This window comes from Dryobates pubescens, chromosome 32, assembly GCF_014839835.1.
Source record: "Dryobates pubescens isolate bDryPub1 chromosome 32, bDryPub1.pri, whole genome shotgun sequence".
NCBI classification, from domain to species: domain Eukaryota; kingdom Metazoa; phylum Chordata; class Aves; order Piciformes; family Picidae; genus Dryobates; species Dryobates pubescens.
This window is the reverse complement of record NC_071643.1, coordinates 9940972-9962611: the sequence shown is the minus strand read 5'-3', so window position 1 is coordinate 9962611 and position 21640 is coordinate 9940972.

Here is a 21640-nt window from a genome sequence, read left to right as displayed (position 1 = left end):
AACTAACAGAGTATCATGCCTCATTTATGAAAGATAGAAATAGCAAGGCTTTTAAAGGGTAAGGCATGTATTTGGGAGAAAAAAACCACCAAGGTATATAAATGATAATGCAGAAGGGAGGTGGGAAAACCTACATGTATTTCTGAAGTAATTTGAATATTTCCCTATAAGCACAAAGCAGGTATCAAGCAATATTCTTGTTAATATCCAGATTACAAAAACATGTAGGATTTGATGGATAAAACTGCAATATAGGAAATATACATATATTTGTGTGTATATATATACACCCCTATAAAGATTTTGCCCAGTTCTCTGAAATTTATATGTTGAAATACTGTCTGACATAAGTTAATTTGGCCCTAAAATATTACACAGGTTAATATTTTGATGTGATGGGTAAGCAAGGCTACAGTTTCACTGCAATGAATTGTTTTCCATTAGCTTTATTTTTTCTTAGCTAATGAATAAAGGCAGTAGAAAACTGCAAGCTCAGACACTTACAGAATATACTAACCACGCAATTACTTATGGTATTTGTGAAGAAACAAGAACAGACATCCATGGAAAATGCCAAATAACCTTAAATTACTCCAACACTTACCTATATAGTCCATCTCTCCCTAACACCACATTTAGTTAGATTTATACCTGCAGTACAGTAATACCAAAAGCTTTTAATTTCATTACATTGCATAAAATTAGTTGCAGTGCTTTTCATCATCTCATGTTATGAATGATGGAAGGGGACACACACAGTATTTAGAATGCTGACTGAATAAACTCCATGACTTATTAAAGCTAAGTATTGCAGGACAAAAAAAGAGAAGCAGGGCTGGAGGAGGAAAATAAAATCAGGGTTAAGGTTGAGAAACCCTGACCTAACACAGACTATTTTGGAGAATGTAATGTAACATCTCCTGTTTTCAGCTTTATAAAAAAGGCACAATCTATGCAGTCTAAAACCCCAGGAGTTTCAATTCCAAACTTAGTGTTTGACATATTAGTCAAATCCTTACATATGAATACAGGAATGTTTTGGAATCAGATTATCAACATACTTAATTTCCTAGATGTGTGTACATCTTAAGAATAAACTTAAGCATTTAAAAGATTATTTGCAACATCTGGTCTTTCTTTTGGTGTGGAGAGTCCACATTTGTCTTCCAATTGCAGATTGCAAAAACCAGACACAGACAAGAGATGTGGCACAATCCCCCACAACATCCTTCTCTCTAAGCTGGAGAGATATGGATTTGATGGGTGAACTGTCCAGTGGATAAGGAATTGGTGGGATGATCACATACAAAGGATAGCGGTCAACGGCTTGATGGCCAGGTGGAGATGGGTACAAAGTGGTGTCCTTCAAGGGTCTGTATTGTGACCAGCACTGTTCAGTATATTTATCAATGATACTGACAGCAAGATTAAGTGTACTCTCAGAAAATTTGCAGATGATACCAACCTGAGTGATGCAGTTGATAAGTCTGAAGGACAGGATGTCAGCCAGGGGGACATGGACAGGCTGAGAGGTGGGCTGAGGAGAATCCTATGAGGTTCAATAAGGCAAAGTATAAAATACTCTACCTAGGTTGGGGCAATCCCAGATATTGACAAAAGCAGCAGGATGATGAAATTGAGAGCAGCTCTATAGAAAAGGACTTGGGAATGCTGGTGGATAAGAAGCTGAACATGAGCAGACTGTGGGTACTTGCAGCGCAGAAGGACAATGACATCCTGGGCTGCATCAGAAGAAGTGTGGCCAGCAGATCAAGAGAGGTGATTCTGCCCCTTTGCGCTGGTGAGACCTCACCTGGAGTACAGTTTTCAGCTCTGGTGCCCTCAACACAGGAAGGACACAGACTGAACAGTAGATTTAGATTGGCTGTTAGGAACAAGTTCTTTACCACAAGGGTGGTGGAAGGCTGGAACAGGTTGCCCAGGAAGGTATTTGAGACCGCATCCCTGGAGATATTCAACATCAGGCTTGACAACGCTCCGAGCAACCTGATCTACTGGAGGATGTCCCTGCTCACTGCAGGGGGGTTGGACTAGGTGACTTTTGGAGGCCTCTTCCAACTCAAACTATTCTATGATTGTATGTTAAAGCACCAGGGTTGTAGTGTCTAACCTGGGCTGGCTAAGGGGAAGCAGTTGAGGCCACAGAGGAAGAACCTCTTCCTAATCAAACACAGCTAACCCCAGGAAAGGCAAAAGGTTGAGGTGGAGGAGGAAAGTTCTCCAAAATGGCTATAACAGTTACCACAGATTGAGAATTAACCCAGTTAACTTACCTTGGTTTTTTAATGAAATGTTCATTATCATACTTTTGCAGTCTCTTCTTACTCATAAGTAGCACTACTGCATATGGACTGTATCATGCTACTGAAATCGAGTTACTAGATGGTCCATGATGAGGGTTTTATAAATTACTCAGAAAGATAAAATTAAGGTAGTGTTGATCCCTGCTGCTTGGTACAACTTCTCAAGTGTCTGTGAGGGGAAAGAAACCATTATTAGAGCTCAGAATTACTCAACAAAGAATTCCCAAGCTCCAGACTGTAGAACATATGTATGCATATATATTTTTATATATATTTTATGTATACATACACATATATGTGAGACATATGTGGCAATGATGTATATTCATATTTTCATCTGAGGGAAGGGGAAAAAAAAACCACCAACCAGTATTTGAATCAAATTTTGAGATTTAGCCTTAGGTCTTGTGCAGTTGTGGAGCTGTCATAGATTCTGTTCATTATACGCTGGGAGAGAACTGTTGAATCCATGGACAAGCATAGTTAGACCTAGAAATAATGCCCTAGATATCTAGATATAAAACCAGAAATAAACCCAGCAACTCTTCTTCCTTCATCCTTCTAATCTCCTAGGAAAGCCACTATTCTGGTTATCAAGAATGTAAATACAGAATCTATTTGTCACGATACAAAAGAAAATGCCCAAACTGTTTGGTCTGATGCATTTCCTTCTCCAGCAAGAAGCCTACAGCTTGTATAACTTGACCAAGTCTCACAGGTCATTCCAAATTACAATTCTTTTCTTAAGCAAGGCCTCACGTACCGTCATGCACAAGTGATAAGTAGTGGTTGTCACACACCCACTGGCAATTCACTTCCTGACTTTAAGTGTCAGGCTGCAAGCACCACGGAGTCAAGTTCTTCAGAAAAACTCCACCTGCCCTCTAATCCATTTTGAGTTACAGCCATATAATTCAGGCAAGAAGAAATCCCAATAATTCTGAGCCATATAAAAACTATACTACTACAGTGAAACCCCCAACTACACCAAACTGTCACCTCTATTGGCATCCCTCTTGCAAAGGTCACCATTTTGTGACAACTCTGCTAAATCAATTGATCTATCCCTGACATCTGATCCCATATAAGGCGTTATGACCGATGCCACATGAAGCAAGACAAAAACAGTGATAGAATATCTTTGTCAGAGATCATTACAGTCCCTTTGTTTTACAGTGAACTATAATTGATGAAGTGTGAAAGAACCAGTTCTTCCAAATCTGCCTGATTTCTTCTTAACTTACTCTGGCTGACTGGCAACTGTCCAGATAAACAATGGTTGTTATCTTGCAACGTCAAAATCCAAAGGCTGAGCTCCAGCCCAGTCTGCCAAGAACTTTTTGAATGAAGAGGTGGGAAAAGGGGCAGAAAGGGGCTTTGTTCCACACAAAATGAAATTAGACTGAAACATTAATATCCTCTGGAAGTTAAGTTTTCTTTTCATGCCTGTCTCAATGAAACCTTCAGTATTTGCAAAACAACTATGAACACAGGTCTTACAGGAGAGAATTAGTTTTAACAAGTAAAAAAATAAAGCAAAAAACCCCACAAAAACACCCACAGGTTTTTGTCTTTATTTCTTAATTTTCTAATATTATTTCTACCAGCAGTTCAACATGACAGCTTGGATATGTTACCCAAAAGGGAATTACAGAGATTCTCATTCCTGAAAAGATATAAACCAAGTATTTCATGTAAAGTGTAACACTCATGAGAGCATAAATATGAGTTCTGTGAAGATGCACAGACAATGTATTTGGAGAAGTAACTGCACTACTGAGAAACCTCTTAATTAAAGGGATTCACTTGTTTGGATTAGACTCTGCCTGTTGAACACAAAGTTTTCTTCCTGAGAGATCCCTTTCATTCACTGACATTTGTAAAGTGCTGTAAAATGTTAATTGGTATAATCAGCAAACGATTAACATTCTGTTTAGTTTTGTTCTCAAAGCAAAAACTGTAACAGGAAATAAAATGTCATGCAGCGAAGAGATAGCTGATGACTGTAACAAGAGGCACCCCCATTTTCCTTTAGATGTTAACTTTACCTGCAGTGGAGCAGTTGTCCTTATGCCCTTCCACAAATCTGCAGCAAACGTTTGTCCTTCTGACATGTCTCCTCTGGCCAAGGAATTTTACTGTTAAAGAAAAATTAATATTCTAATAAGTATGTGTCTTGGATTAGTTTTCTTTAACCTCTGTGTCCTACCATTTTTAGGTAACACTCAGCTGACCACCAGTTCACTTCTTTGCCCCAAACTCTGACTTGTTTCTTCTTGTATTAACAAGTCAGGTATAACTTTTTCACTCCCTGCCACCAAGACTGGGAAAGAGAAGTCAGGCTGCTCTGCAGTGCTATAGTACAAGATGCTTTTCATAGCTCCACTAAGCTAAATACTGCAGAGTTCAAGCACAACATGGTACTTGAATTACACTAACATGTAAAAACATTTCTGGACAAAAAATATTTTATTGCCACCAATTTAAAACCATAAACATGCTTTGAATCCAATTCAATATATTCCTTATTTGTTCCTTATTCTCTCCCGTTATTATTATTAGAAGGCATAAATTTCCAGCAAGGCTGGTGCTTGACAAGGCTCCATTATTTGCACATGACAAGGTTTATCAAAAACAGTTGGAATTTTATGAGAAGTCTTTTATGTTTCCTCCATAAAATATAAATAAATGAAAAGGATTAGATGGAGGAAGCAGAGTGTAATTCATCACCAACGTGAAGCAGAAGGAGCAGACTGCAGATGGATGAACTGAAGAAGAACATAGTGACTGGTCTGGAGAAGAAAACTGCACACTCTCTCAAATGTTGGGGAGCAAAGAGCACAATAAAGAAGCACTGACTTTTCTTGCCATTTTGAGGTATCCCTAAATTCACAAAGTACAAAAATCACCCTCAAATGCTAAAAAACATACACAATAATAATAGTGTAGCTAACTAGTTTGATTTGTTTAGCTAGTATTTGTTTTGTGGTTACAGAATAAATTGAAAAAACAGAAACTTGAAATTAAATCTGCTCCCTGTAAACAGCTGGTAAATGGTTAGGAGGAAAAACCTTTTAAAATGTCAGTGTCTCACTTGGTTCTCCATTAGCCTCATATGTCAGTCAGATAAAAATTCATCAGATTGTCTTGCATTCCCATGAAAATATGTTGGAGACAGTGGTTCACATTTTCCTGCCTAAAAGAAACTGAAAAGTCATCTTGCAACCCTAAGAGAAGTCCATGGCCATCATAACTGTTGCACAAAGAAACTCCAGAATCAGTTGTTTTCTTACACAAGTCAGACAAGTACATCACCTTCCATGTCCCTGTGATAATGGCATATACTAATTAGGCACACAGTAATTGTGGTCATTTAGATAGAGCGTACAAAATAAGCCACAGAACTCTGATGATTTCTTGAGTGAAGTGATCACAGGCTGGTTTGAAATCTCCCTCCAGCAGAACTGAACTTCCACTTCTTTTGCAACTTTAAAATTTGTGCATTCGTACTTTGGTCCAATTCAGACTGAAAGTAGTTTTGCAGGTGACAAAAGCTCTAACCTTTTGTTTCAGTAAATATGAAAACCAACATGCACAAACTAAATATTTTTATATAGCAGGAAGTCAAAATACCTTATTACCTTATCACCTTATCAAAGGAAAGTTTTATACACACACACACACACACATATATCCATATATATATTCTCAAATATATATCCATATATTTTGGCGTTTCTTCCTGCCATATTTCATCCAAACCAAGACTTTCCCAAAGAACATTTTCCTTTTGGTGAAACTGCAGTGAAAAGCTTCTCAAGATGTTACAGTCTGGTGTGGGTGTTTCCAAGAAGTCTCCTGAAATGAAAGCTGATGGTCATCATAGATGGAGTGGAAAGCATGCAGTTCTTAGATGCAAGTGCTGTGTAAATTCTTAGGCATATGAATTAAGGAAATATCTTACCTTAAGCTATTGAAGGATTCTTTGTTGTTTTTGTTTTGTTTTGTTGTTTCACAAGTAGAAAGATCCTCCCCTAAGCTGATCTCTTACTACCTCATAACCTTACCTATAAAAACTTGTGGTTCTTATCTCTATGAGGTGTGTCTGTCTTCCCACACCTACACAGGACTCTGCCTGTCAGTACGAAATCCATTTCCAGCAACAAAGGAATCAGGGGAGAATGTTGTCAGAGAGCAAGTGAATTATCCAGAATAAATACAAAGCTTAAGTAAAAATAATGGCTTTCAGAATGATGGGTACAAAATTGAGAGGGACACTCTCAAGGAGAAAAATTTTGCTCCCAGTTTGCACAGTGCAAAAGCATACCTCATATTTAGCCAGCATTCCGATTCAATGCCAGCCACAGTAGAAATCCAACAGAGAAACAGCCTCTAGCCCTTTTGCATTACCTTCTCAAAGCATGAATTAAATCACAAGTGTGAATGGGCAACTTAAATGTCTTATTGCTAAGTTTCAGGCATTTTCATTAAAAGTCCAGGTTTCATTCTTTCCTTTATTTTAATATTGTCACTTTTGGTTTAATCCCGCAAATTTCAACACACATGAGTTCCCATATAGGCAAAGCTGAATGCTTGCATTATCGTTTGAGGATCTGTGCCTTACAGTGCAAGTTCATCATGCAGTATTGCAGTGCTAGATGAACAGGGAAATAATGAGCACCAGGAGAGATTCAGGTGTCACTTAGGTTAAATTCATTCCCAGGAGTTTCTTTTGATGCAGGCTATGCAGTGTTGGATTGACTACCTAAATCTTTGCCCTAATGAAGTCTATCTTTTATTCATGGGTCTAAACTTGAATGTTTTCATTTGTTGCAAATGAACTGTGACCTCCTAGGACTTCTCCCTCTGCCAGGCCATGTGTTGTTTAAACATGTTGTATGTACCTTGATTTAATCCGGTTGTACAAATCTGACTCAACTGATGATAGAATCTGACCAGATAGCCTTATTATTTGTTTGGGGCTGTTGAGTCAAACTTTGGCACACCCTGCACTGGATTATATCGTGGATCAAAACAAGCAGGAGAAAAAAAAAAGAAAGAGGAGCCTTGAAATGGTATTTCAGTATATGGGAGAACCCTTCAGTCTGATCTGTAGACATACTAGTGATAAACACGAGGCAAAATGCAACTCCAGGCAGTCTGGGAAAGTTTCCTTGTATACCATATACAGAGGCATCACCACTGAGTTTGCCCTTGCTTCTCCTTCTGATCATTAAAAAAACCCCAAAGCACCTATGGTATAGTCACTCTTACTTGTTTCTGGATGTAGAAAAGTGATTTTTGTGAAATCAAAACTAATGAACTCACAGGGAAGTACTGCTATTTGAAGTGACATTCAACAAAGAAGTATTGGAAGTGTTACCTGCTGCAACCTGGGATTCATTCTTCCAAGGCCCATTCAAAACAAGCAGCTGATTGAGAGAAGTCAGGACAGGATTCCCAGCAAAAGCTAAGTGTTATTCTACAGATCACCAGAGCTGTCCTTGCTACTCTTTGATAAAGAGGGAGTTCATTTATCAGCCATCATTCCAAGTTTTAGCTCCTACTGACCTCCTGTATGTCAAGAGCGTCAGACGTGATGTCTCTGGGTCATGTTGGATCCCTGTGGCAGGGTGTGAAACAGAACTGACAGGGGAGATCTGATTTATGCAGCCTTTCTCTCTCCTCTGTGTGGGACTGTAATAGATTGTACCCACTCCTCACCTTGTGCCAGAGACAAATACCAGTCACTGAGCCACTGAAAGAGTGAACATAGAACAGTTAACCAGAGCAAGCCCTGTGCTGTACACTGAGCTCTACCATACCAAGAAGGCATTAGATAGAATGATTGGTTTTCTAGATCAGTAGAGTGCATTTGAAAAACACTGGAACAGAAAAAAGCAGTTATAAAGGAGCACAAAGAGGCAATTGGGACATCTCTGTCACAGAGAAGGACTAGAAAGGATTAACTTTGAGGAACTGCAATTTCTATTTGAACTCAGATGAATGGATTTCCAGACCCAAATCAGTATATTACACAATCATACAAGGACACAGAGGACAGGAACTGAACTCAGTGTGTACAAGCTCCCCTTAGATATATGGATTCGTTGTTTAAGAGGACCAACCAGATCCACAGGAAGCAGGTTGCAGGTGCTACACATATGTCCTCTCCTCCTATTGTGGTAGACACCTGGCATTTCTGAACACCACAATTCATGTGTCCCCCTTCTGTACCTATCCTGACACACTGGTGCCATAAAGGTGGGAAGATTACCTACCAACTAGCCGGACATTGAGCAGGAAAACCAAAAGCATCATAAAAATGATTGCCCTGTGAGGAGTACACTCTGCCTCAGTCCGCTGCACGATCACGTGAAGTAACTGGAATGACTGTTGTACACTGCTGCTGAAACCAACATCAATGGCCTTATTACACCACAGGATGAGCCACCTCTGAGACTCCCTCTCTGTCTGTGGCTGTGATTTGTCACTGCTTTCATTCTTATTAACAAGTTCATGGAATGAATGAGAGAATAGAGAGAAACATCTCAGATCACCTGTTTAGAAGGAACATTTCACACTCTAGGCCTGATTCAAGGGCTAGCGAAAAGCTAATAGTTTCAGCCTAGCTCTCACGATCTTCCTGTATTGAGTGATAACAAAAAGCTGCTTTTAGCTCCAAAATCTTGCTGCAATCTAAAATAATCTTAAATAGGAGATAGTCATATTTTATGGGTGAAATTTTCCCCCACTAATTACACCAGATAGCAGTTCATCCCTTGCATAGTCTGCAACTTCCAGAGAATTCCTTATCAACTGATCCAATTCATGACTATTGACTAGATTAAAAAATGCAGCTGATTTTTTAAAATTATTAATATTATTATTGTCATCCTTCTTACCAAGAAATAGAAAAAATAACAGTGTTTTCCACTAGTTAGGAATATCAAGCTACCAAACCCAAAGGAATAAAGAAAACCAAAGAAGACTCAATAAAAAGTTGCTAAGGTAACTGAGCAGATCTCGACTACTTCTGTCAAAAAGTCTCAAAGAATTGATAAACATTTGGCACATTCTCTGCATACAGAGCTGTACCTGGTCTGTGGATCTATTTCCTCAACTAGCAAGTGAGCTTTAAAAGAAATGAATTGTGGTTATTTTGAGTAGCAGTCTGGTGAACTGGGACTGTTTGACAAAATAACATGAAAAGTATTCAACGCAGGACTGTTCACCTTGCAATCCTGATTGTGTACTGAAGACAAAGTCATGTCCCATCAAAGCCTGCACTGTAATTTGTATACTCTTAGAAAGCCTCTTCTGCATCAGCAGACTGAAAGGTTCAGAGTGCATTGCAGTTTGTCTTGGAGTTTGCCAGTTAGAGATCATGGCTATAATTTGGTGAAGAGACTGCTGCTTTCATTAACTCATTGTTTTCTGAAACCCTGAACCAGAGCAGTCTCAAAATAAATAACCCAGGTTTAACCACAGCAGTATCGGCCTGTCGTGCATTTATCCAGCTTTGTAGAGGTTGAGTTGGAAGTGTCTGTTCATACACCAAGCCTGGAGACTTGGCTCAAGAAGACAGAGCCTGCACCAAACTTTTGGCTGAAGGGAAACCAAGGAGTGCTTTGAAGTTTCTTGGAGAATGTAGAAGGCAGCACCTGACTCAAAGTGGGAATATGCAAATGAGAATTCCTCAGGTATTAAGCTGTCCTGGCTCACACTTTGTTTGTTTGAATGCAGTCTAAAGGAGAGGAAAACACAAAGAACTACACCATAGGGGTTTTTATGGCACAATTGTAGAAAACATTCCAACTTCCTGGTTTTTTTCCCCAACAAGGAGTCCTTTTGGCATATGTTGGGAACTGTTGTTCAATATCAGTAGATTTTATGCTAATTCTCTGCAGACAACAAACTTCATGGTCATAAATTTTTACAATATTTTTAATTACCTGTCAAATTATTTTGTGTTTTACCTAAGGGAGGTGCAAGCACATTTTTTTTCATCTTACTTTCCCTACTGTTCTCAAATTCCAGTTGCCATCACTTAAGAAATGTTAATGATGCTAATGAATACTAAAGGTCAGACACTTAGCTTGTGTAAATTAGCACAGCTAGGCTGATTGCTGCAGCTCTGCTGATTTACAGTTTCTGAGGACCGTAAGATCCTGGCATTGCAATTTATTAGTCTTGGCTATAGATTTCGTTCTATATATTCAGCTGTTTAGAAGTATTTGCAGGGTCAAGTGAAAAATGCAGGTTAATGCAGCAGGTGTCAATCAATGTGATCCAAAACAACTTTCCCTGTTTCTTTCCACTTGCATTCATGGCTTCGTTGTTTAGACTTTTTATTTCCCCCCTTTTTTTTGTTTGTTTTAATATTAACACATGCACACTAAAAATGAAGCTCCCTTTAAACCTTTCAAGTTTGCAACCAAAGCATGGACGAGGTACTACACGTGGTTTTGATCAGCAAACTCCAACCCCACCACTTTTGTTTTGCACACTTTGAATCTGTGACTGATCTGCAATTTTGGTATAAAAATCATAATACAGCAACCCTAACCTCACAAGTCAGGTGATGTATTCAAAAACGCAGAGTAGATGACAACTACCACCAGCTCTTTGGAAGAATCTAGATGCCTTTGTACTTCAGCAATGCCAAACAGTTAGTTTTAGCGTAGTTCTGAGTTTCATCACATGTGATTCACCTAAATGTGTGGGTTTACCTTTGCGCATATGTCATAGCATGCATCACACATTTTGAGCCATCATTCTAGTCACCAGGTCAAAGACTCTTGCACCAACCGGTGTCACCAGCACGTTTGCTCTCTGTCTCTATTTACTTACCTCGTATGAACCGAGAGCTCTTCAGGGCAGGGCCTACGAGGATTTCTAAATGAGTCTGAATTTTAATGGCATCACTATGACACAATTACCTGTGAGAAAATTCCTCTCTTATTTGCTCTCAGGCAGGAAGTAGACCAATAACACAGGACTCTGTTTAGCAAAATAGTGACTCATCTGAAAAAAACAAGTGGACACGCAAAGACTGTTGGCTAATAATTCTGCATGAGATCCAGTCTTTCATAAAATGGTCAGCTAAAAGTGTCACAAGATAAATGAGCACAGCCTAAACAAGACTAGGTGATCTGAAGATTGAAAAAACCCACTATCAGGCATGCTACCCTCAGGGGACAAAAATGAAACAATTCCACTGAAATATTCATAAGAATGGGGCAAAAAAATACAACAGCTGTGACAACTTCCCTTTTACATAAGGATAAATGGAAAATTATAGTAAATGTTCTCCCTTCCTCCTATCAAATAATGAAACATTTAAACCAGAAAAGAGATGAGGTTCTGTAAAGCCACTGAGTTGACTATGATAGAAGGATTTAAATATAGTTACCTGAAAGCTAAGTGCTTTACTCTAGGGGTTAAGGAGGAGTGCATGAAGACACTCACAGATGTAATTCTGAAGAAGCAAAAGAAGAGTTTTAAAGGAAACATTTGAACAGTTTTGCCAAGAAATATGCCTTTTTCTAAACTAAAAAGACACCCATCCATCCTCCAAGCCCCACATTCTTCTGCTGTTTTCATTATTCCTGAGAATTGTTCAAATAACACCAGAGCTCACCAGTGAACGACTTTCTAGCAGCTTGAAAGCTCAGCTGCTACTGCTCCTGAGTGAAGATGGCTATTGTTGAAGGTCTGAGGCCCAGAAAAAGAATTCAGGTCTTTGAGTCTGCTAATTTGAAGCTTTTTTGCTTGCATGTCTTCCACAAGATTTTTCCTACCATAAAAAAAAAGGGGGAAGGAGATCACCAGATACTATAGGATGAGTCAGGTAGGGAGGAACAAATTGCACTGCTGCTGCACTTGAATATGCACAATGAGGCCATAAGACTTCTGTCACCCTCATTGTCTGTGGCAACACTTGATGGGGCTGGAAGACTTGATATGAAATTATTGCTTTAGCCTTAGTAAATGTCATTGCCTCATTGGTTTGTGTCAGGGAAGACAAGGTAGAATTGATTTTTATCACCACAACCAGCTTTTCCAGAGATTTTATAAAGCTATATTCAATGTTTTGAGTCCCCAGACAAAAAGCTGGAAAAATCAGTGATTTGTCTTTTCCTCTTTGTTGCTTTCATTTCCAAGTTTATCCCTTTATCCCTAGTTTATGAATATTATACTGCAGCAGGTAATATAAAGCATATTGGTTCCCTCAGTGCTAGGATACTTTAAAACAAAAGACAAAAAGAAAAGAAACGTAAGAACACCAAGAAGAATATGCTTAGCAAAAAAATAATTACTCTGAGTGATTGCATTTATGTTTTTAAGTAGAGTTTGACATAACTTGGTACTAAATATCCACAATATGTGGATAGGTGGCATTTCATAGAACAATCTCAGCAAAATCCCCAAGCTGTCTGGCAAGAGTATCAAATGGGTCATCAAGAAGGACAGATAAAGCTCATATAAACAAACTTCCCCAATACACTCTCAACATACAGCAGGTGTTGAATACTCCACCAGTAATACATTTAAACAAACTTTCAGCATTGTTCTGCACCAAGACAGCTACTGCATGAGGTAAATGTAGCAACAGCAGTCTAACCCTGATTATTTCAAGCAAACCCCGAGAACAGACCTTTGTCACATGATGCAATGTAAAACACACATAGGAGCGAACTGAAGAGAGAGCTGGGGAGGGTGCTATTCACTTGGGCACAGCAAACACAACTAGGTAAGTTTCGGAAGCTTTCTGTCAGCCAGCTCAGAACTAGGGTACATTTATCCACTCCCAGTATTGTACATCTGCCTTAAAGACTGCACTGAATGCTTCCATGTCCTTTGCAGACAAACTCATTTGTTTTCTCCCACTGAGAAAGAAATTCCTGTCCTGCATATTTTCTCCATCTCATCCTCCCTATCCATGTTCAGAGCAGGGAGGAGTCCTTCCTAACCCTACAACATGGTCATGCATGAATTAACCTCTTCTCAAAGTGGAATAACAAGTTGGTAACAATAGGATGTTTACTCTTAATGTAGCCATAATTATTATTATCTGGCCTTTCAATACTTAAATGGGACCCAGAAGAAAGATGGGGGACAATCATTTTATTACAGCTTGTTGCGATGTGACAAGAGGTGACAGTTTAAAGTAAAAAAGGGGAGATTCAGACTAGATAGAAGGAAGAAATGCTTTACACTGAGGGTGGTGAAACTGACACAAATTGGCCAGGTCAGAGTGGACAGGGCTCTGAACAACCTGATCTAGTTGAAGATGTCCCTGTTCATTACAGGGGATAGGACTAGATGGCATTAAAGATCCCTTTCAACCTAAAGCACTCTGTGATTCTATGATTGTACGTTACCCTTTCTAACGCAAATCATTATTTACCCGTGCTGCCCGTGGTGGGGGGAAGATTTGGATAGAGGATCTCCAACATATTTACCTGCATTTCTTGTCATTACAAGGTTCACTGTTTGAGGAAGAGGCTGGAGTACCTCTGAATATTCTCAGGGATAGTTGCACAGGCTCTAGCCATCACAGACTTGTCAGCGAAGGAGGCTGCAGGCTAACCAAACCAGGTGGAGAGGTTAGAAAAACATGTCACAAGAAGGTATGTGTATGACCTTTCCTGAGTCTGCAGCATTGGTCAAAACATCTTTGTGCTGTGGCTAAACTCGAGATGGGAGGAAAATGCCATGGGGAGAACATCTGAGAAGCTGAATACGACACAGCCCAGGGAGTTTCCACAGTTCCACTCTCCACCTATTAGACACTTGAATGGGATATATTTCTCCATCTACTTTGCTGGGCAGGTAATTATTTGGGCTTCTCAGTACCCATATTACCTGCAGGAGGGTGTTATTTTGTAAGTATTTGGCATGTAAAATGTGGCAGAGGAGAAGACAGAACTACTTCTTACCATTAGCATTAAAGCCCAGGAAAAAGCCTTATAAGCAAGAATTGCAATAGTATGAAGAAAAATAGCTTTACTGGCTTGTCGCACAGGCTCCTCTCTCTCTGCCTGTCACAGCTGTGCCAGACATTCAGTAAGCCTACACCTCTCACGTACAGCCCAAGAGATCTGGCACCCGATAAGGTTTCACTCTTCACTCCCAGCCAAGATCGCTCAGGTACACTGGTGCGGATTTGCAGTTGCCCACAGTCAGCAGATATTCCAGCACAGTTTAAACCAAAAGCACACTTGTGGCCTCTTGTTACTATTCTGGACACCTCATTATCATGGAGGAATTTAGTATCTCTGGAGCAGATCTTGTACAAGAAGGGAAGCCTTTACTGTTCTCCTGTGCCAGATAAAGTGTCCTGGAACCTGCTCACAGATGTGGACCAAATCAGATAGAAGCTGCGCACCCGTCCCAGGTCTCCCCTAACAAACATAAGCAGATGTAGACGAGTGATTGAAAGTGTCACTTAATACCAGAGGTCTCCTTCCTAGCATTCCCGTGACATTATTTCCAGTTTAGAATCTGTGAAGCATACAGTTGGGAAGTCCCACAAAGGCTTTTTTGGGAGCCAGAAACAGGTTTGATTTGTCTTTACCAGGAGTTAAAACACCCTTTTTATAACAAATCTGTGAATGAGTAGCTGGGTGTGTATCTTGGTACTTGACATGTTAGGCAGGGTGGTTGGGCAAGATGGCCTTTAAAGGCTCCTTCCAACCCAAAGCATTCCATGGTTGTGTGATTCTTTTCTTTTCCTGTCAGAACAGTCTGTACTTTTCCTCTGTCCCCAAACAGCCATATCCTGAAAACTTATAGAAAGAGCTATGCACATTTCCTCCTGTGTATAGTTACAAGGGAAAAGGGGTATAATGAAATGTCAGATAGTAAGGAAAATATATAGGTTTCTGTAAACCATGTTTCTAAGTCATTTGGGGGGCTTTGTTAACAAGAGACACCGTTCAGTAATATCTTTCATTTGTCTAAGTTTATAGAGATACAACTTCTTTGGGTTAAAATGGCCAAATTCACAGATTCAGTTTTTTTGTTGTTTATACTTTCCAGTGGCCATCCAAAGACAGTTTTTTAAAAGAGTCAGAAAGCCTGCACTCAAGGAACATGCCCAGATGAATTCAATATTTCAGATGGGATACAAAAAAACCAAAAAGAACAGCAGTCATTTGTAAACTGTGAGATAAAATAAAGATATCAAGGGAAGAGGGATGGCTTCATATAACAAACTTTGATTGTAAACAAAACGTCTGGCCAGGATGTTGAACTGTAATAAATTGACTGTTTGGGTCTTTGCTGACATATCTTTTTAGCTTTATTGACATTAGCTGTGTTTGCATGGAATTTTATTCTATGGGAAAGAGTTTCCTTTTCAGGAGTTGAAAAACTGGCTTCCATTACAAGCATCCCCAAAACACAAAAGACGATAATGAACAGAAATTGAGAAGGGAAGAAGAAAAGGGCAGAGTTCCATGCATACAAGAAAATCGCAGGCAGGAGGGAATGTGGATATATTTAATTGCATTTTAAGCAGGATCAGCATTTTGTTACATTTCTTTTACTAGCCATTTGTAATGCAGTAAGGAAAACAAAGGGAGGGAATGAAGGCTCTCCGTATTGCATTATTGTAATCTGAGTCATCACCGAAACCAAAGGATCAGACTTCCACTTTAGGTAGGGATGACATTCTTTCCTTCCAGTCCTAGCATTTACTGCTAAATGAACAACAGCTCTGCCCTCAGATTCCAAGAATATGGAAGCAGTTCTTCAGCCAGGGTATGGAATGGGCCTAAATGTTACATAGTAAGATCAAATATGTTTTCTGGTCTCTTCCGTTCTGTGCTTCAAACAAATGTAATATTTTTATATCCTTTTTTTGATTTTCAGACTTCCTTAGGTGAGATATCCAATACAGGGAGGGAAAATAGTTTTTATGTTTGTTCAGTAAGGATCAAGAACCTAACCAAACAGTGTGAGAATTCTGGGAGCTGTGGTCTTTCAAGTGCATAGGTGAACCTTACCAAGAACCTGCAGAGACATGTCTTCCCAGAGGTGAGGGAAGGGAGAATCTGGGAGGCTGCTTAGCATTGCTTTTCCCTCCCCAATTCAGTCGTGAGGCCTTGCTACACTGCGCATGGGACTTCTCCCATCGCATGGCACTCTCCTCCGCCTGAGCCATGCTTTCCCCCAGCACATGTAATGGTAACGGTAAAACATTCTGAATTCCACCACAGGGCTTTTACCTGAAATGGTTTCATTTGAGACTGGGAGGACCTGTCTGTTTAGGGAAGAGGCTTGTATTTGGAATGTGGCTAGAGACACCTTTCTGCAACTGGGCTGACACAAAGTAATCTCAAATCCCCATTCCCCAGGAGGTCAGACAATGGCAGCCTCCCTGTCCAGGATTTAAGGTATTTTCTCAGCTCAGACACAATTTTCCTGGCAAGAATAAGGAACAAAAGGGAAAATCTCTACTACACCACACAAGACAGAAAGGAGAATATAACTCAAACACACATCTGGAAAGAGATTAGCAGTACCTCAATGTCTCAGTAACCTGGGCTTCTAAAATGAAATATTAGGGGTCTGAACAGATTAGAAAAGACTTATGGGGGGAAGGAGGGGCAGATTACTAGAATTTCTACCTTCTTTTTTTTTTTTTTCCTTTCAAAACCCACATTTTTCCCTTTCAAATGGCTAGAAAGTTATCCCTCAATGCAGTAAGCACATGAAATGCATATGCCTTTAATGTGCAAATTCTATACTGCACAAGGGAATAACTAATGAGATGCTATTTTAATGAATCAAGTTAAAATGGCAAGGTGACATACCTCATTTAAAGGGAATGAATTTTAATGTCATTGTAAAATGAGCTCCTCCTTCTCTTGGGAAGGGTAGACAATATTGGTTGGGGTTGAAGTCCTACCTTTGTTGTGTCAGTTGCAGATTTTCCGCAGTCCTCAGGAGATCTGCCTGGATCGTACCCTTCCGAAAAACAATGGCAGGTTTTGATCAGGGCAGTTAATGAATATGAGGGAAACAAACCCAAGAAGTACTCAGCAAAGAAGTAAAGTGACTTCATATCCAAGAGCCCATTCACAGCCCACAAAATAAGCCCCCCAAGAGGGAGCTCCTCAGAATGGTACTTTATACTAGACTTTGCTAATGGTTCAAAAAATTATAAATCTTTAAATCCACAGTAAAAAACAATCATCACCCTAATACCATTTCTTTCCACATTCTAAGGTTGCACTGTGTGTTGGTGGCAGCAGGCTGCTACAGGAGCTGCTTCTGCGAGGGGAGGCTGGAACTGAATCCTGTTCCTCAAAAACCATGTCACAAGGCACAGCTGAATCCATCAGAGAAGTTAGTAGTGCTTCTGGTAAATTGTACTCAAGACAGGGACAAATGCTGCCCAACAGTGAGGGATGAGGAAGAAAGTGTGGGCCCTGCTAATTCCCACATGAGAGCAGGAGGAGAGGAGGAGGTGAGGACATGAGTCAGGCACCCCAGGAGAGATTCCCCTGAGACCCATGGAAGAGCTCAGTAGGCTGTGATCGGGAAGCAGCAGCAGAGTGGTGCAGAACTCCATGGTTTAGTTGATCAGATGGTGTTGGATGGTAGGTTGGACTCGATGATCTGAAAGGTCTTTTCCAACCTGGTCAATTCTGTTCTATTAGAATAGAACCAGCCTGAATAAGAATTCAGGCTGGTCAGATGGAGGACTCAGGTACAGATGGGTGAAGTTTCTCTGTGAAATTAAGACATTGGAGGTGTGTCTTTCAGGACCCCATCCAATAAGAAACTCTAAGAGTAACTTCCATTCTGTTAATATGTTTTAAAAGTGAGATTAGTTAGTATGGGATATTAGTATTGGTTTGGATAATTCAACAGATAAAATTGTTCCATTTGATAATGTATAAAAACTTATTTCCATTCTGTTCTGCAACATTATTCAACACAATGTCCTGCCCTGTCAATGAGAAATCTGAAGAGGATCTGCACTAAATTCCTGCATTCTGCTGCTTAGACTCCCATAAATTCTTGATTCACACTGACAAGTGTGATCCAAATCCTCATAAAGTAAACAGGAATCCTTCTATCAACTTCCATGCACCTTTTGAGTAATGTCAAAAGTCCACTGACTGTACAACTGTTTTCAAAGGAGTATTTAAATAAATGAATAGTATTTGTAACATTATGTTTTCATTCTCCCACCTCTAACAATAACATAAGATGACCAAAAAAACCCAAAAACCCCTATCATGCAGTTTACTGAACTGATATTAGACATTCATTAATTTTCAGACAGCATTGTAAGAAACAAGGACTGATTCAGTAAAGTCTAATATTTCTCTTAAAGCCCTGGCTCATTAAGAAGATTTGGTGAGCAGCCAATTATTGGACAGAACACCCAGTTCTCACCAGGCTCATCTAGCCGTCACCAAGCAAAGTAGTACAATCCTTCAGAATTATGTAAGCAGTTCTCATAAGGACTGCAAGGAGCTACAGATGAGTACTAAACTGCCCTGCTGTGAAGTGAAGGAGGCTTGAATCACTTGTCTGTGGAAATGGACCAGGGAAGAGCAAGGCTTTGATTTACTGAGTGGGAAGGACTCTGCAGCAGATTGCTGATAACCTCTTATGTAAAGACCACAAGCTACAGAGAGGGAACATGACTGCAGGAGGGATGAACAGCCACCCTGGAAATGGGGAAATAATTTATTCAGAACGAGTTGTTCATTTCTGTTCACAAAGAAATTGTTAGCATTCAAAACTTCTTTGTTATTTCACATTGTTCCACTTTTTCTTCAGCAAATAAGCTATGTTTGGAAGATATTCAGGTTGTGAAATGTACAATTGACTATTCCATCCACAATCTGCATTGTCTTGGATAGCTGAATTATTTGCATAATTTAATTACATAATACAGGGCAGGAAAATTGAGCTTTTAATCACCATGAGTAATGCTTACTCAAGGAAGAGGTCCCATTGAAGTCCAAAGAGTAAAGACTTTTCAACATTAGTAAATGAGTCAGAAATCTGGCCTTGCTCACAGTTTGTGCTCTGAGGTAGTTTTGCTCCTTGCTCTTCAAATATGTACCTATCCCACACAGTACTGTCAGTGAGCAGCAATAAATACATTTTTGACTAGCATAGTCAGCCAGCATAACGCCAATTCAAAACTGAAATGCTATGAAGAAGCATCTGAAGTTCAACTCAGGTAGAGGAAGGAGGGGGGGAAATACCTGCTTCTCCAGAACCTCCGTGTTCCCCAAGCGCAGTCATTCACGTTTCAAAAAGAAGAAGTTCAAGCCTGTTTCCAAATTGAGATAAATGTTGGTAGGGTAAAAGAAAGTCTGACCCACCATCCAGCAAATGAAAAATAACACAAAACTGCACCCGATTAGCTTTTAGCAGCACAAAAGAAAGTTACGAGCTGTTCTGTCATCATTTCTGAAGGTCTTTAGGAGGGATCTAAATTGCTATTGTGGGAAGAGCACTACTAGAAAAAAAACCTACAAGCATATGGTAACTTGAGGTGTTTTGTATTGCAATTAACACACCAGCACCACCACCACCAAATTGGACAAACTCAACAAGCTGCATTCTTTATTAAGACAAGTGTGCAGCAGCACAAACCATTGACAAAAAAATCTCTCTAGCAAGAGCGATGGCCTGAATCTGAAGTGAAACTAACTGCAGATAGCCATCAGCAGGGACACCACACAGCACACTGTCCTGCTCCAGAGCAGCAGGATCAGAACTGGCACGGGTGGACATCTCTAACCTACCCTTCCACCTGTTGTGAGAGGACTGAAAAGAATGTTCAAGATGTAGTTTTCTTACGAGCAAGTGACAACATTTTGGCTTTTGCTTTTTACTCAGAAGCCACATTTTTCCAAAACTGTGGTTTGAGCACCAAGGGATTTGGAGTAAGCCAGCATATTTTTTTTCTTTTATCAGCCATTTCAGTGAGATACCTCCAACTTTCCTTGAGAAAATGTGAAGAAAAGGTTCAAACTTAATTTGTTCTATTTGGAGACTGAGCCAAAGCAGCACTCAAAGCAGGTCTAACCAGTAATTTGATTGTCAAGCTATTTGCCTCCCATCATTAATATTTCACTTTGTACCTGCTTGAGTAGAGTTTTGCCCACATCTGTAATGCTTGGTTCATTGCAAATAAATAAACTGGTTTAATAATTGAGTTTTGGGTTGTACACTACAATAAAGTTATCATCTGTATCTTAGGCCTTTTATCCTCCTTTTATGTGGAAGTTCCTGTTGTGGAGGATTTCACAATTTCATTTTGTTTTCCTTGGAAAAGCAAACAAACAAAACAAAACACAGCAACCCTCTGGGTCTGAAAACTTCTCCAAATACTGAAAGTACTGCGCTGGATCAAAATGTATTGCTGTTGATAGAGTTGGGGAGGCTGTAATGCAATGGGGCACAAACTGGCAGAAAGGGCAAAAGCATTGCAAACTGTTCACAGTCAGGCATTACTCCTTCCTAAGCAGAGGGGATGTGGGTTTCTGGCAGCAGAGGTTTGGGGTTTCGTTTTGCTTTAACATACACAGTCTCTTAGATTAAGCATTCAGACTTCAGGTCTGTGAACCCCTCAATTAGGCTTGTGCAAATGTAGCCAACCTTTTTATGCTCTTCTCCTTCCCTCCCCCCTGCTTTCATCCTCTCTTCCTTCCCCATCCTTGCAGAGAAGCCTCTCAGACTTGCCAGGAGATGATGGGCTCCAGCCAGCTGCTACTTCAGATCCAGGTCCTGCTTTCAAGGCATAGTCCTGTAGCAGGGTGGGGTTGAATCGCAAAGTACAAATCTGATCTAAGGCGCACAAGGCTCTGGGAGAGCACCCACACCAGTACATGGGGGGAGCCCCCTCATACTCACCACCCATCCAGGCTAGTGGAGACAGAGAGCTACGTCTCACTGAGCCAGATCAGATACCGTCACAGCCGTGTTAACAGGATGCTGTGCCAAAGTTAACACATCCCACTTTTCTAAAACACACAGGATCAGGCAATGGCTTTTCCACTGGCATTGAGCTTGAACTGCTTTTGCTTTAAGTAGGAATCTCAGCCAACCATTGTGCAGTTTCATTACTCAGTACTCTACCCTGTTGAACAGGTTAGCTTTGCACCAAGATCTAAGGGAATAAACCCAGCAGCAGGGAACAGAGGAGGCCATTCAGTCTCCCCAGGTCTTCAGCTGTCAGCATTAATCCTCAAGGCTCCAGAGTCCCAGATCCTTTGCTCTCACATGCATATTGCTTGTATGAATGAAAAAATGAATGCTCAGATTGGATG